General features: G+C 39.7%; 1 long non-coding RNA gene across 1 annotated transcript in view; it reads right to left on the reverse strand.

The window, feature by feature from the left end:
• Positions 1–8,459, reverse strand: part of LOC137616978 (uncharacterized) — a 663,858-nt gene extending 655,399 nt beyond the window's left edge. Inside the window, exon 1 of the long non-coding RNA XR_011039537.1 lies at positions 8,312–8,459. This is a non-coding gene — a long non-coding RNA (uncharacterized lncRNA). The remainder of the gene's footprint in view (positions 1–8,311) is intronic.
• Between the last annotated feature and the right edge of the window lie 4,057 nt (positions 8,460–12,516).

Below are 12,516 nucleotides of genomic sequence, written 5' to 3' on the forward strand. Positions count from 1 at the left end.
CACAGACACGGATGTCTGGTTACTTGTGGGCGGGGTTTGAAACGTTCGTAAACGTAATGAAAAGTTTCCCACGCTGTTGCTATCGTTCTTTAACGTCAGCTAACACTGTTCCTTCGGGACTAATTGTTCGAGACAATAACCATGTAAGGGTAGAATAAAGTCTCAGAAGCCTATCGTGTAAAACGGCAAGTCATTGTACCGAGGGTACAGTGACGGAAGAGGCTGATTCAATCAAACGGTAAAACCCGAGTCTTGTATGTGAGGGTTTGCTTCAAGAAGACCAGACATACTTGCCATCGACCACTTACCTGAAGAAGTTGCCATCGAACACTTTCTTGCTAGTGAGAAAACTACCGTCTAATTCAGGAAAGGCCTGCCAGGGGAAATGAACTGGAATGTAAAGAATTTTTCATTCCCCGCTAATTTCCGTCTGCTAACCAAACCACTCAAGTGGGAGGGTGGAAGGAAGATGACGGTGGTTCATTCGAAAACGAAAGGATCGGTGCTGGCGAAACCAGCCTAGCTGACATAGTACTGTAATCAGCTGGGAGAGTAGTGACGTATTAAGTCACGCATTTGGAAGACCCATCCAGTAGAGATTCGGGTGAAAACCCAGGGGTTCAGAATCTATTTGTGAATTACTTTCTCACGACCCTAAGGGATGTTGTGAAAAGAACCCGCAGGAACTCTGTTGCTGATTCCTGATGGAATTTTCAGGAATCGTGATACGTGAACCCACCGGGTTCACAAGACCAAAACCCAAAGGAACTGTGTCATAGATCCTGTAGAGAATCAGAAACCTCTAAACAGCAGGCACCCCTCCGGGTTTCTGCGTGCGCGCAAACACTTGCGACGAGAGTCAGAAGACCCTCTGTCATAAGAGAAAAACTCTTGATGACGATGGTCACGTGCGTACAATTGGCCGCACGCACTGAGATGGTTGCGCATGCGAACTCTTCACGGGACGAGAGTTCGAAAACTCTGTAATGAGAATAAAACTCTTGCGCGCTCGCGAACACTTCGTGCAACGAGACTTCGAAAGACCCTCTGTTATAGGAGTTGTTCGCGCACTTCAATTGATTGCGCGCATAAGGTTGGTCGTGCGAACACTTCGTGCAACAAGAGTTCGAAAGACTCTTTGTTGTAAGAGCTGTTTGCACACTTCAACTGATTGCACGCGCGCAGTGTTGGTTGCGCGCACATAGGGTTGGTCGTGCGCGCCAAATTGGCCGTGTGCGCCAAATCGGTCGTGCATGCCAAATCGGCCGTGTGCGCCAAATCGGTCATGCGTGCCAATCCGGTTGTGCGCCCCAACTTGGTCGTGCTCACGAGAACTCTCAGTGTGGTGAGAGTACTCACTGCTACGCTCACCCGAAGGTTCAAGACAGCCTGTGTTGTGTGAGCGCAAACGATCAACGCAACGAGAGTCCGCAAACTCTCTGTCATCTATGGTCATGAGAACCCAAAGGTTCAGCGTGAACTGTGTTGCGAGACCCCGAGGGTCAACGCAACCAGAAACCGAAGTTTCTTTGTCATAAGACCCCAAAGGGTCAGCGTGACTAAAGGCACGAGACCAAAGGCCTAACGTAGATTGTGTTGCGAGACCCCAAAGGGTCAGCGCAACGGGAAACCGGAGTTTCCTTGACACAAAACACCGAAGTGACAGAGTGACTAAAGTTACGAGAATCCAAGGCTTCTGCGTAATCAAGGTTACGAGAGCCCAAGGGTTCAGTGTAACTAATGTTACGAGACCCTTTCAGGGTCAGCGTAACGAGAAACTGAAGTTTACGTCACAAAACACCGAAGTGTCAGAGTGACCAGGAGACCCCAAGGGTTGAGCGTAACCAAAGTTACGAGAGCCCAAGGGTTGAGCGTAACTATTACGAGACCCGGAAGGATCAGTGCAATGAGAAACCGAAGTTTCCCTGTCACAAAACACCGAAGTGTCCAAGTGACTAAAGTTACGAGAGCCCAAAGGTTTCAACGAGCTAAAGTTTCGAGAGCCAAAGGGTTCAGCGTAACTAATGTTACGGGACCCCGAAGGGTTAGCGTAACGAGGAACAGAGGTTCCTCTGTCATGAGACCCCGTTCAATGTAACTGAAAGCCGAAGGTTTCGAGTCGCATGAGCCCGAAGGATCAGCCAAAAGAGTCCTGAAGGATTCCTACTGTCATGAAAACTTGCAGGATCAACGTGACGAGAGCCCGAAGGCTCACGATCACGCAAGCCCAAAGGGTGATCGTAACAAGACCCAGAAGGGTCAAGGAGAACCAGCAGGTTCAAAGATCTAAAGATAACACCTCCGCTTAAGATAAGGCTCTCGCTCCGCCCATGAAGGAAAACCATAAGCGTAGGAGGGGACCGCCGATGCCCAGAGGTGGTCTTCTCTCGAGAACGTGAGACTCGTTCCCCCAAAAGGGAAACCTGCTTCAGAGAAAGCTCTGCCACCGCCACTGGTGGATCAGCAAACTCCTACAAGGTATCTCTCGCGAACGAGAGGAAAGTTCTCCCTGAAGGACATCGCCTTAGACAAGCTTTCTCCCAGCTCTATGGGAAAAGCATAAGCATAATAATATCTCTCGCGAAAGAGGGAGAAGTCCTCCCAAAGGAGGACATCGCCTAAGACAAGCTATCTCCCAGCTCTATGGGAAAAAAGCATAGGCGTAATATCTCTCACAAACGAGAGAGAAGTCCTCCCGAAGGAAGATATTGCCTAAGGCAATCTTTCTCCAAGCTCTAGGGGAAAAAAGCGTAGGCGTAATAATCTCTCTCTCGCAAACGAAAGAGAAGTCCTTCCGAAGGAGGACATCACCTAAGGCAAGCTTTCTCCCAGCTCTATGGGAAAAAAGCGTAACCGTTATAATATCTCTCTCGCGAACGAGAGAGAGGTCCTCCCAAAGGAGGACATCGCCTGAGACAAGCTTCCTCCCAGCTCTATGGGGAAAAAAGCGTAGGCGTAACAATCTCTCTCGCGAACGAGAGAGAAGTTCCCCTCAAAGGAGTTACATGCCTTAGACTTGCTTTTCCCCATTTCAAGGGGAAGAAGCACAGTCTTCGGCGACGAGGTAGCAGAAGCAAACGCTTCTGCTTCCCATCAACAAGCCTTGTTCAAGTTGAAGGTTGACAACGGTTGCTACCTTGTAACGTGGGCAGCTCACGAGCTACCACATGAAGCGCAGGAAAATGAAAAGGGCGGCCGTAGCCATCGGCCTTGTGTTCTACGTCACTTCTATCTGTAGAAAAGAAAATAAAAGTTGTGATTAATTACAATTCACGCTCCGCAGCACAACATGAACTACAGTATTCGGAGAATAAATCACCTTCCTTGTAAGATAATTCCTCGAAAGGGAGCTGCTGAACTGTTATACACTTTAACTCAGTAATGAAACAAACACACGGAGTGTTGAGAACCTGCCGACCATCAGGGCCGGGTAGGACGGCAAGGTAGGAGAGTAGTATCAACACAATGACAACTCCCTAATGGCGGGGGCCGTCGGATACGTTGTCAACAGTAATTAAAGTTACAAGTATTTAACAACAAACGTATATTTCCATTTATACATATATACACGCATATATATATATATATATATATATATATATATATATATATATATGTATAAGATAAATGAAATCACACACAAAAGAAAAGAAAAAATTACAAAAACAATAAAGGCAAGTCATTGCGGGAGAGCACGACAGCATGTCCATCCTCTACCGAGCCAAAAAGTAAAGTGGTTACTCAGCCAAAAGGTGTGAGTGAGCGAGGTAGCCAGTCTAATCCACCCCCCACCTGCTAACTAGCGGATGGGGTTGTTATCCCTCACTAAAATTATCATCGCTCGTCTTTCAGCTACGCCGAAAGTATACTGTACCCCTATAAATAGCGGAGGGTTTGTATCTACGCCGCAACAAACATGTTTTTCCTCAGTAATATACTGTTTTTAGGGTTTTTTTCAGAGGGTGGGAATAGATTAATTTGTTTTTAGTTATTTTATTTGGGAAAAATTCATATGAGATACGAGAAAATAGAAATATGACCTCGGTCCCGGAATGGATTAAACTCGTACCTCAAGGTATTACTGTATTAACAGTTAGGTTAGGTACTGAATGATCCAAATAGTATTTCATTGTGTTTAGTACTGTTTAGTCTTATGATAAAATTCAATGTAGTGTTTTGGAGGGCTTGGAACGAATTAGGAGATTTACACGTAAAACGTGACTCATCATATGAAAAAATCATGATACAAAAGCCATTGCAGAACCTATTAATATTGTATCTTTAGGCATTACTGTACTGCAAATCCATCATAAAACCCATCACATACTCTCAAACTGAATTAAATGCAAGAGTATTACCTGCAAGCCATAAGAGGACAGGAAAAGTACATCAGTACTCATCAGCGACCAAATTCAAAGTGAAGGTTACGCTATTACCTGTTGAGTGAGCAGGGATTCTCCTACACCCAGCTGTGTTTACCTTGATAAAAGCTTAACAGCTGTTTCCTGTTTCGCTGCAGTCGCACTACTATCAAAGGTCAAAGGTTTATAATACGTGTAGGAACAAATATACTGTACAATATTGTCTACCATAGTGCATAGTTTTATCTAAATCAATTTTACTTTATTTAGGTTACTATAAGGAATATCATACAATAAACATAAAAACTAATTCTTCATGGGCTTTACAAGGCTCAAAACGGATTAGATTGGATTTATGAATTTGAGCCGAGGAGACCATTTCACACTCGTATATTACTAGGGGAAAACTTTGTAATTCCACTTTGAAGGAGATGTTGAGAGAGATTGGACAGTGGGATGATGGAAAGAAAGCAGGAATGGAGGTACTGTACAGTAGAAGGTTATATAGAGAGAAAACCAGTAAAACTATAGAATGGTGCAATAAACAGTTTGTAGGACATAAGACTGATTTTTAAAATATTTTGTGGTGTTTTGAACGTTTTTTATAATGCTTTCTGGCAGAAATCAATAGTTTTTTTATTTATGATGGGTCAACTACCATAACTGAACAGCTATGGCTTTGCGCTAAGTATCGTCATCCTTTAAATTCGAAACACCTTAATATATAGTGTACTAATCTAATTGTATTGGTATTTAAATCAACTTTTTTAAACTTTGTTGTCTCCGTCAATCATCATCATAAAAGATCAGTCATTTTAATAAAAAAAGAAAAAAAGTTACCGTAATCAAAACCTAGTAATAGTAATGAAACACTATCAAAACACTGGAGCTTTTGTTTATCAGGACTTCCACAAGCATAGTAAACAGGATTTCTTTCATCCCATTTTCTATGGAGGTGTTTGTAGCAGTGTTCATCATACAACAAATACTTCCTTAATTAATTGAGATAATGATTTATTGGGGTTTGCTCTAGTGTATGCTCACTTCACCCGTAATTAAACATTATCTGATAGCTCCTATATTCTGGCAAGCGGAACATGTTTCACTACGCGCGTTACCCCAGTGGGATGGTATTTCAACATAAATCATCAATTATTCAAACTTAACCCTTTTACCCCCAAAGGACGTACTGGTACGTTTTACAAAAGCCATCCCTTTACACCCATGGACGTACCGGTACGTCCTTGCAAAAAAAATGCTATAAAAGTTTCATATTTTTGATAAATTTTTTTTAGAAAATTCAGGCATTTTCCAAGAGAATGAGACCAACCTGACCTCTCTATGACAAAAATTAAGGCTTTTAGAGCAATTTAAAAAAAAATATACTGCAAAATGTGCTGGGAAAAAAGTAACCCCCCGGGGGTTAAGGGTTGTAAATTTCCAAATAGCCTGGGGGTAAAAGGGTTAACACTCGGGTGAATATACACTTAACAAAGGGCTGAGTTGTAACTTTGCGCTGAAGCCTTTGTTGGAACATGGACCTGGCTTCCAATGCCAAAACTAAATATCAAAACACACATTTCTACCCTAAACTTTTATTATTAACATGAAAAATAAAATAAGAGCTATAATTATACTCCAATGTGGAAAAAAAACTAACAAAGAGGTTCAGCATACTGTATACAGCAAATCATTGGCCCTTTTATGAGCCGATTCACACTGTAGCCTATGGTTCGTTTTCGGATGGATATGGTTCATTTACTTCCCACCAAAATGTCACTGTGGTCACACTATACATTTCAGATACATTCAGTCTAGATACAGCTGTTGCTGTAATATGGTGTCAAACATAAATTACTGTACTCTAAAGCAAAATCTGTAACTTCGTTAATAGAGGTTTCTGCTAGAAGTAGGCTATATGGGATTCTATTATAGAATAGTGCAATATTAACTAGGACACTGAAACTCACATAATTGAATAGATCTTTGCAAATACGCTATTTGTAATACCGTACGCTACTGGTGGAAACCTCTTCTAACGAAGTTACAGATTTTAATAAAAAATACCGGTTTTGCTTCTTCAGCCATAGCACATTTCATAGGAGGCTCCTTTCACGCGGTAGTTCAGAAAAACACTGATAGGTGATGCTTCTGCCGTTAGTTACTTGTTCGATCAGAATAAAGGCCCCAACATTTTACTGTATATTTCAAACCTCTTGTTATTTATTTGCAATATTAGACTATGCATTATACAGGTATTGTAATCATAGCTCTTATTTTATTGATCATGTTAATCATAAACGGTTAGGGCAGAAACGTGTGTTTGATATATTTAGTTTGATCATTGGAAATGTGAGCCAAGTCCACCCGTTTAATTTTGTATAACTGACAATTAAAGACAAAATACTAGGCCATGGGGCTATAGCACATAGCAAAACATATTTCGCTTGCCAGAATATAGGAGCAGTGAGCTGATGTTTAATAGCTAGCAAAGCAAGCATATTTCAGAGCAAAAGCCAATAAATCATCACCTCACTTAAGAAAGGAGATATTTGTAATACAGTATGATTTACACTATTACGAATGACTCCACAGAAAATGGAATGGAAACCCGCATTTTCTATGCATCACAAAGTCTGGCAAACAACAACTCCATTGTCTTGACAAGACAATGTTTCCTTTCAGGTAGCCTACTTGGTTTTGATTACGGTGATTATTTTTATTACGATGACTTCTTTATGATAATGGCTGTCGGAAATAGTTTAAAGAAGTTAATTCAAATATTAACACATTAGACATGTAGACTATGTTCTAAGGTGTTTCGGACATAATTGATGACGATACCTAGCACAAAGTCATAGCTTTTCAGTTATGATAGTAGACCCGCCATGACTCAGCTATGGATTTCTACCAGGAATCATTATAAAAAAATGTTCAAAACACCCCCAAAAAAATATATATATATATGCCGGTGTGACGGTCTGAACGATCCCCCGGTCTCAGAATTCTCCTTGATAATCTGCGCATGCGTGAACATTACCGTTTGCCAGTGCATACGAGGTTGATGTTTTATTTTCCTGTAATGTTAGCGTGCGCAGCTCAACATTACTGCTTGCCAGTACATACGAGCTTGATGTTTTATTTTCATGCGAGCGAAGCGAGCTAATGGCGGAAAATAACCATTATACAATGTCAAGGAGAATTCTGAGACCGGGGGATCGTTCAGACCGTCACACCGGTTTTTTTTTTCTACAAACCCTTTATTGCACCATTCTATAGTTTTACCTTGAACTATACAAGTTTAACTAATATTTCAATGTTTTTCCATCTTTCCCTCAATCATGGTCTCACAAAGGATAGGGCCCCAAATGAGTGTTCCAAATTGGGACTCTAAATGGCCAGAAACGACCCTAGTTCAGTATTACATGAAATTTTGAGTCGACCAATTGGATAAATGTAGGAAATTAAAATGCATTATCATTTTGTAGTTCAGTGCTAGTCAGGTAACATACATTTCATAAGGTGATGTAGTACTAACCCAAGGGTAGTTCAGCTAGGCCTAACCTACAGTAGGTCCATTGGCAGGATATTATTAGCTACGTTAAACACGTCCATATTGGTTTATCTAAATTTGAACAACTCACTAGGCCTACATATCCCTTCCCTACCTTACTATAATAATGATAATAATGGACAACTGGGTAGCCTAAGAGCAAGGGCGAACGTTGGCGGTGCCGGTTTAGTATGTGGCCTTCCTGGCTTGTTAGGTAAGATAAGATAAGATAAGATACGGTAAGGAAAGGTAAGGTAAGGCCTCATACTAAAACAGATAGCATTTGGTAGGACATATTCGAAAGGTAGGCCACATACTAGACCGGCACCAAACGTTGGCTTGGTCAAAGAAACATAAAACGCTGTCCTAAAAATATCACAGTTTACAAATAGCTTACCAGTGATATAAGCAGCTCCAAAACTTGCTAAGTCATTGTTGATGTAAAACAATGGCTTTTTTTAATAAATCACTAACCGCGATACGCAAACGTAATCACTGAAACAAACATATCACTTCACCAACTAAAGTTTACTAAACAACTAATCACAATTCACAATTCCAATCGTGATGAACGCGACCTACTTCTGATGAGTGTTTGTTAGAAATCTATAATGAAAATTAAAATTTTATCATCTTACGCTACAGCATTCATGAATAAACTATAATTAAAACGATTAGTTGTCAGTGATACCATTTGACTTACAAATACTCCAGAATACACAAAAAACACAAGGTTTACCGGTATTCTTATCGAGATTTAGTCTAGGTTAAGTTCAGGACTCAGGTGTAACTTCAAAAAAACTTTGTAGTGTCTCATTATGGAAATAAATATTTCATGCTTATCATTAAAAAATCAAACGGAGCCACAACCTATAATTTTTTTATGTTATGATAAATATTCACAAAGATCACGCGTCTTTTGTGTGTAGGTGATGAAATTAATACATTCTTATTTCCAAAGAATTACAAGAAACGCCATTATAGGTATTTTAGTAGGTGGTATGAAGAGACCGAAAGTTAAGCTAGTTATTGTTCTTGTCTCTAAGTTAGTGGTTTTGCAATGGTTTGCTTAACGTGTGAAAAATTTCAAACTTTTAATCGTCTTACCACCAGTAAAAACTCAATTATGATAAAAGAGTGCTGGTATAAAGTCAATTTATGCCATACTTGAAAGCAGTATGGCTTCACATTCCATGTCGGTTTGTCGTGTAAATGTTTCAGGTAAGTGCTTACTGTAGGTTGGCTAAGTTAATTATCTTTATTATAGCCATCACTACCAAAGGTTTTTGTACTTAGATGGTTACCTCTAAAATTAATGTAAATGCCCCAAAAGATGAGTAATTTACGACATTAGTTATATGTATTTAACTCCCATTTCAGACACATCGAAGAGTAGGCTAAAGTCTATATCTTTAGGCCTATGCTTAGACCCATTGTCTTTCATTTCTCTCAACCTAGAATGATGCCTTGGTATTATTGCACAAGTTACCATAGTTCAATAGCTCGAAGTGCTATACTCAATCGGTTAGAACATTAAAAAAAAGCAATATTCTGAATACCTTAAACCCCAGGAGCAAATAAATACTAACAAAATAATAATTATGTAATTCTTAAAAAATTAAAGCCAAATTCAAATCTAGAAGTGTTGGAATAGTGTACTACTGGTACCGCTCTACCTGAAGATTGTTAATTTTTTCATGTGACCTGCAACAGGAGGCCAGTTAGCGTAGTGACCCGTTTTCTTACTAGGTTAGGTTAGGTGTGGTTAGGTTAACTATTTATCAAATATTCAAAATATGTAGGCAAAGTCTTTTGAGAACCATGCGTTCCAAGTGATTTTTGTGTCGGTACATCGTAAATTGTAAACATTGCCCATAGTTGTCAATGCGTTTTCAGTTTCATGGTTACTGTACTTACAATAGCCTAGTGTGATTTAAGCTCCACTCCACAACTATGGATTTGCTCTAATAATCCTCATCAGATTCGTTCAAAACACGAAAAAATACAAGATAAACCATTCTGTTATCCACTGGGAATTATTGGCAACATTTGCAAATTTACCGATGTCTTTTTATGACAATATAGATCTAGGTAAGGACATTTCAGGAAGGTTTGAATATAATGACCAACCTCACATTGATTTTGTTTTTGGGCCATTTTCTTAGAATCATATATAACTGCTGTGTGTCTTTAAAAGAACAATAGGCCTGCTGTAATCTTGAATTAAATTGATGGTCTTGATAGTCTGGTTCTCCATGCCATCACAGTTTTGTAAATTAAGAAGGGTAATTCATATCATTTTATAAAAAGGCCTGTATATATTTACCATTTTTTTCATACTTTATGTTCATTTTCAATCTGAACTGAGGCCTAGTAGAACATATTTGTTATCACCTTCTGATAAGCCTAAGACAACAATTCTAGCTGGCTTCATGTAGATGAATAAGTAAACTATGTAGAATATATATATATTTACAGTAGACCCCCGGGGTACGGCGTCCCCAACTTACGTTTTTTTCATGTTACGGTGTGGAATACGATGTTTTTTCGTCCCCTCGTTACGACATTTTCCCCACCTTACGGCATTGAATTCCAAAATTCATACTTGGCGGTTTCTACACGTACGACTGTGCGAGTCACTCGCCTACCACCACGCTCATACGTCACTGCATACGTCATTAAGAAGCTGGTCTGCTATTGGTCAGCGTCACGAAGATGCCGATACGCTATTGGCCGAAATCCCTCCTACAATGCCTGAGAGAGATGCTGCCTCTCTCTCTCTATCTTTGTTAATTGTGCGCTCAGTTCAGAATCTCGGGTGAGTGCTTGCGATATCGTATTTTTTGTGCATTTTAGTGCTTAATTCCAACTTTATTTCGTTAGCCTTGGGTCCCAAGATTGCTAGTGATGTTAAAGGGAAAAGTAAGAAGATGATTACTATGGAAACGAAGCTGGAGATAATAAAGAAATACGAAGAAAGCATGCACACGGGGCTTGTTGTCGATGAGGCTGACGTCGATAACCTTATCGAGGAGCACAGGGAGGAGCTTACGACTGAAGCCATGAAGGAGTTGGAGGCAATGCAGTTGACCATCATTCAAGAAGAGCACAGCTCTAGTGGTGGCTAGGATGGGGCCGAGACTGAAGTAACAACATCGGCTAAAAGAAGGGAAGCTATCGGTTGGTATGAAAACCTTACGAGATTCATTGAAAAAAAACACCCAGAAAAACTTCACACATGTTTCTTCTGGAGAGTGTTAATGACAGGTGTATGTGTCATCTAAGAAATATTTTGTGGAGTCATCAGAAACAGGCTTCTTTGGATAGGTATTTCTCCAAAGGAGAAGTGTCAGAAAGCAAAGATGATATAAGTGATTCTATTAAAGAAGCCAAAAAAAGTCATTTTTTAAGTTCTAAAAGAAAAAATCATGAAAAAAATTTCATAAGGAAAAAAAAAACAGCATTTTTAATTTTAAAGTGTTTAATAGTAAGAATAAATTTATTATTAAGTGTACATACCATAATTAACATTGATACGTTTTTATATCTGCCGTCTCCTCCCCCCTCGGCCTCACCCACTACCAGCTCAAGTCACTCGCTCCAAAGGTAAATAAAATTTAAGTTTTCCTTTACAGTACAGTATATAATTTTTATTTATAATATTTAATTATATACTGTACAGTACATGTATATTATGTATAAGTATACTGTAGTACAGTGCTTACTATACTATTTTGTTATTAATTCTTAATATGTATATAAAATGTTGATGTTTTTACCTGGGGTTTTGCACGCATTAGGTATTCTATAGCCCGCCACACGACATTTTCCCCTTACGATACCAACTCCGGAACGGATTAATGTCGTGTGTATATATATATATATATGTATATATATATATATATATATATATATATATATATATATATATATATATATATATATATATATATATATGTGTATTTTTGGGCTCAAGCCATGTCGTTCTGATGGAAGGTTCCTTCAGTAGCTTCCTTAGGGTATATATGACTACAGTAGATATTCCCAGAGAATTAAATTAAGGGTTTCACAGAATTCTAACTTTTAGCGTAAGTACCCATAAGGTCTCCCTTTAGGATATCGTATAATAACGGGACGTATGCTTGACACGCCACATAGCTATCTGCACCCCACATATCGTTTACGCTTCAAGGGGGAAGTGTGGCAAGATATGGGAGGAGCCGTTACTAAGTTCTCCTCCTTCGTCACTGTTACGGTACTCTGTGACGTCATAACCGTCGCCATCTTGGTTGACGTCATTGTTGTGCGCCTTCCTCATTCCTTCTTACGTAGCGTTTATGACCAGGTGCTCTTTCCCAGTGTTCGCTTGTATAATCATCATGTCGCAATCTTCTGCCTCGCCTTCTTCTGGAAAGTTGAGTACCATATTCTTGTATTGTATAAATCAGCTCTTGCCGTAAAGTAACGCCCTTTTATCTCAAAATACCGTGTTTTGTGGCGGAGCTGTGCCTTGACCGGAGGCGTCGTGACGCCGACGCTGTTGTTAGCTTCGCATGCTTATTTAGTTAGCCAGAACAATCTTCCCGGTCGTATAACTAATTA

Source organism: Palaemon carinicauda, chromosome 23, assembly GCF_036898095.1.
Source record: "Palaemon carinicauda isolate YSFRI2023 chromosome 23, ASM3689809v2, whole genome shotgun sequence".
NCBI classification, from domain to species: domain Eukaryota; kingdom Metazoa; phylum Arthropoda; class Malacostraca; order Decapoda; family Palaemonidae; genus Palaemon; species Palaemon carinicauda.